Below are 4,781 nucleotides of genomic sequence, written 5' to 3' on the forward strand. Positions count from 1 at the left end.
GAGAACATCAATTGGCTGCCTCCTGCGTGCCCCTCACTGGGATTTGGCCCACAACCTGGGTATATGCCCTGGTCAGGAATTGAACCGGCGACCTCTTGATGCATGGGTCAACCCTCAACCACTTAGCCACACTGGTCAGACTGTCATTGAGGTTTTGATTGGGATTACACTAAATCTGTGTATTGCTTTGGGTAATATGGACATTTTAACTATGTTGATTTTTTTCAATCTATGAACATGAAAGATCTTTCCATTTTATTATGTCTTTTTCAATATCTCTTTTAAAAAACTGATTGATTTTAGAGAAAGTGAAAGAGAGAAAGAGAGAGAGAGAGAGACAGACAGACTTGTTTCACTTATTTATATGTTCATTGGTTGCTTTTTGTATGTGTGCTGACTGGTGATTGAACCTGCAACCTTGGTGTATCAGAAAGATGCTTTACCCAACTGAGCTACTTGGCCAGGGATCAATTTCTTTGAATAATGCTTTGTAGTTTTCAGTGTATAGATCATTGACATCTTTTAAGTTTTTTTCTAGGTATTTTATTCTTTTTGTTGTAATTGCAAATAAAATTTCCCACCTTCTTAAAAATTTCATTGTTAGTATATAGAAATGTAGTGTATTTTTGTATGTTGATTTTGTATCCTGTAATTTTACTGGATTTTTAATATTGTTTCTAATAGTTTTTTCATGGAGACTTTAGGATTTTCTATGTAAAAACCATGGCCCTGGTCAGTATGGATCAGTTGGTTGAGCATTGGCCTGTGTACCAAAAGGCCTCTGGTTTGAATCCTGGTCAGTGTACATGCATGGTTGCCTTTTTGGGTTCATTTTGTTTGGGACTCCCTGTGTGTCATTTTCCTTTACCATGTTAGGGGAGTTTTCAGTCTGTATATTTTTTAACAGGTTCTCAATCCCTTGCTTGCTCTTTTCTCTTTCTGGGATGTCAATGTTGGCTTGATTATGTTGTCCCAAAGGTGCCTTAAACGGTCCTCATTTTTAAAATTCTTTTTTCATTTTGATGCTCTAATTTGGTGTTGTTTCTTTTTACCTTGTCTTCCAAATCACTCATTTGATCCTGTGCTTCATCCGGCTGTTTATTTCTACAAGTAGATTCTTCATTTCAGATATTATATTCTTCATTTCTGACTGGTTTTTATGTTTGTGTGTGTGTGTGTGTGTGTGTGTGTGTGTGTGTCCTTTTTTATGTTATTATAGTTCTCACTAAGTTTTTTGAGGATCCTTATAACCATTCTTTTTAACTCTATATCTGAAAAATTGCTTGCCTTCATTTCATTTAGCTCTTTTTCTAGAAATATCTCCTCTTCTTTTATTTGGGGTATGTTTCTTTGTCTCCCCATTTTGACTGTTTCTTGGTGTCTATTTTAATGTATGAAGTAGATCTACTGTGTCTCCCTGTCTTGCTATGTTGGCTTTATGTATGAGGTGTTTCGTGGGACTTTGTGGCAAATTCTGCTTGATCACCTGTGCTGGGTGCTCCAGGAACGGCACTTATGTGGGTTATATGGGCCCTCTTTATGTAATTGAGTCTTGATTGCTATTGGCCCTCTTGTGCATGGGGTTGATGCACAGGCTGGCTGACTTTGAGGATCAATCCTGACCACAGTGTACGAGCTGCTGTGTAGGTTCTGAATTTGCCTCAGCAAGCCTGGTCCCTGCTGAGCTCTCTCTTTGAATAGGCTGCTTGTAAAGCTAATTGAAACTTGCTCTGATGTTGACTGAAGCTGGCCACTGTGTTTATTGGTTCTGGGGCCTCTTGGGAGAGAATCTGGTGCAGGCCAATGTCAGACACTGCCTGTGACTGGCCATGAGCAACCTCTTTGGAACTACAAAGAGATGCACAGTTTTTGGCTGTCTCTGCTAAGACTGCGTGTGCACAAGAAAGATCAAGCTGCTCACCAAGACTGGCTTTTACCAGCACCAGGCCCTGGGATAGGCCAGTGGAAGTTCCAAGGAATCCCAGGATCTTCCTCTGCCTGCCTTTGCCTGCCCGCTGCCTGTTAGGCTAAGTCACTGAAATAACCGCTGGCAGCATTCAAGTTGCATGAAATAGGTCCTCTGTGAATCACCAGGTAGGGGTGATTGATGTTCACCATATTGACATAGGTTCCAACTTGGTGCCAGTGCTGGGTCTGAGGCCACTGAGCACATGTCCCAAAGTATATCAAGTCTAGCTGCCACATGCTGTGTGCTCACATACCTTTGTAGTAGGGTTGGTTCTCAAGGAGCCATCAGGGTGAGGCCAGTAGAGATTTTCCAGGCTCTAACAGGCCTAGTTTTGGCATGTGAAGGGAAGGCCCTGCACCGGTAGGGTGTACAAAGAAAAATTATCTTTGTCTTAGAGCCACACAACTCAGTCTGTCCCAAACTTGGCCAGTACCCCAATCTCAGCAGGGTGGGCCACTGGGAGTTGGGAGAAGGGGAGATGCAGGTGAGGCTTGAGGAAAAGTGGGGGTGTTCCAGAGCCATTCAACTCAGTCTTTCCCAGATTCTTCGCAGACATCCATCAAGGTGAAGTCAGCAAGAGAGGGTGGGACCTCTGGGAGACTGGAGAGTGGGGCTGCTGGATCTCCCCTAAGACAAAGGCACAAGTTAGGTTCATGGGAAAGTCGGGGTAATGGCCCCCCTCAAAGCCACACAAACACCCCCTCAAAGCCACACTGACACCGCTTGAGTCTGTCCAGACCTCTACACTATGGTCTAGGTAGCTGACTCCTCAGCAGGGTGCTAGCTGGGCAGGGTGGGGTGAAAGAGAGTTCAGAGGGTGGGGCTATTGCATTCACTCAGGCTGATTGTGTAAGGTGGGCTGTGCTCCACCCAAGAAAAGTGGCATCTGCAGTGCAGTAGAGTGATTCAGCACAGGGGGTCCTGGTGGCTGTCCCCTCAGTTCTGCTCCCAGAGCCAAAAACCCAGACTTTCCTCACATGACTTTAGTACATTCTGTGCTCTCTGCCAGAACCCAGGGTGAGTGGCTACAAATGAGATTTTGTGTGTTGGCCCTTTAAGAGTGTACCTATGTCTATACCAAACTCCTGCCTCTCCCTGGCAGACAGAATCCTTGCTGATTTTCACAGCCAGATATTATACAGGAGCTTCTCAGCCCTGGTGCACTGGGTTGGGAGCCTGGTGAGGGGTTGAAACCCCACACCTCTCAGGGAGGACCTTTGCAGCTGAAGTATTTCTCTGGAATTACAGGTTCTGCCTGTGGGAGCAGGGCTGGCCATTTCCACAACTCTGCTCTTTCTACCAAGCTAGGTGTGGCTTTTTCAGTAAATGCTTGGTTATAAATGTCTCTTTAACTTGTCTTTATTTGGTTAATCAAGCTGATTGCTGTATATTTTCATTGTAATTCCAGTTTGGTCCCGGAAGAAGATGAACGTAGCTTCAACCTACTCCACCTTGGAACTCTCCAACATTTCATTACTTTTCAAAGCTTCTTGGTGTATTTGGTAATAATCACTTGCTTGACTTTGGTTATGGTTAAGAGCATTACTACTTTTAAAAAACCATTTATTGTAAGAGTATAATTCCATACTTTTCTTTATGTATGTGATTTATAAATTAATTTTTTTTAATCCTCACCCGCGGATAATTTTCTATTTTTTTTTTTTTTTTATCCTCACCCGAGGATATTTTTCCATTTTTTGTACAGATAGAATGGGAGAGAGAGAGAGGAAGGGAGAGGAGTGAGAAACATCGACGTGAAGGGACACATCGAGTGGCTGCCACCCACATGACCAACCAGGGCCGGGGACAAACTGCAACCGAAGTACGTGCCCTTAGTGGGAACCGAACCCGGGTCTCTCCGGACCGCAGGCTGACGCTCTAACCGCTGAGCCAAACTGGCCAGGGCGATAATTTTCTATTTATCTTCAGGTAGAGAGAGAGGGAAAGAAAGGGAGAGAGAGAGAAATATCGATGTGAGAGGGACATGTTGACTGGCTACCTCCTGCACAATCCTGACCAGGGCTGGGGACAAACTGCAACCGAGGTACATGCCCTTGCCTGGAATCAAACCCAGGACTCATTGGTCCGTGGGCCAATGCTCTACCACTGAGCCAAACTGACCAGGGCTATATATTAATTTTTTAAAATACAAAATTATTTGGCCTCCCTCCTCCAAGGGGGAAAAAGAAGAAACATATATAACGAAGATAATAATTAATAGAAAAAGAAAGAAAATAATTTGGCCTGATAAAATAATTTGTCATGACATAGAATTTAGAAAGGCAAGAGAAAATACACTTGGCAAGCTTGGAGTCTAATATTAAGACTTAAAAACATGAAAGCAATACTTTTACTAAATATGAGGTGAACTGGACATCCCAAAGAGGAATTAGTCATACAAGGAAAGAGCCCCATCTGCAGTTGCTGAGCTTGTGGGACAAGGGCCTGACTCTGCAGAAGTAAAGTAGTCCGTATGGTCACGCTATTGCTTAGAGAGTGTGCTGCTGGTATAGGATAATCAACAGAGTGTCCCTGTAGTTTATTAATGAAGGAGTACATGGGGTAATCGCTGTTTTAAATAATTATTCTGTACCTGGCAGGTGTTGTTCAGTGGTTGAGTGTCGACCCATGCACCAAGAGGTCACTGGTTAGATTCCCAGTCAGGGCATATACCCAGGTTGTGGGCCCAAACCCCAGTGGGGGGCATGCAGGAGGCAGCCAATCGATGTTCTCTCTCATTTATGTTTCTATCTCTCCCTCTCCCTTTCTCTCTCTCTAAAATAAATAAAGAAAAACAATTAAAAATTATTCT

This window comes from Molossus molossus, unplaced genomic scaffold, assembly GCF_014108415.1.
Source record: "Molossus molossus isolate mMolMol1 unplaced genomic scaffold, mMolMol1.p scaffold_m16_p_12, whole genome shotgun sequence".
In the NCBI taxonomy this organism is placed as follows: Eukaryota; Metazoa; Chordata; class Mammalia; order Chiroptera; family Molossidae; genus Molossus; species Molossus molossus.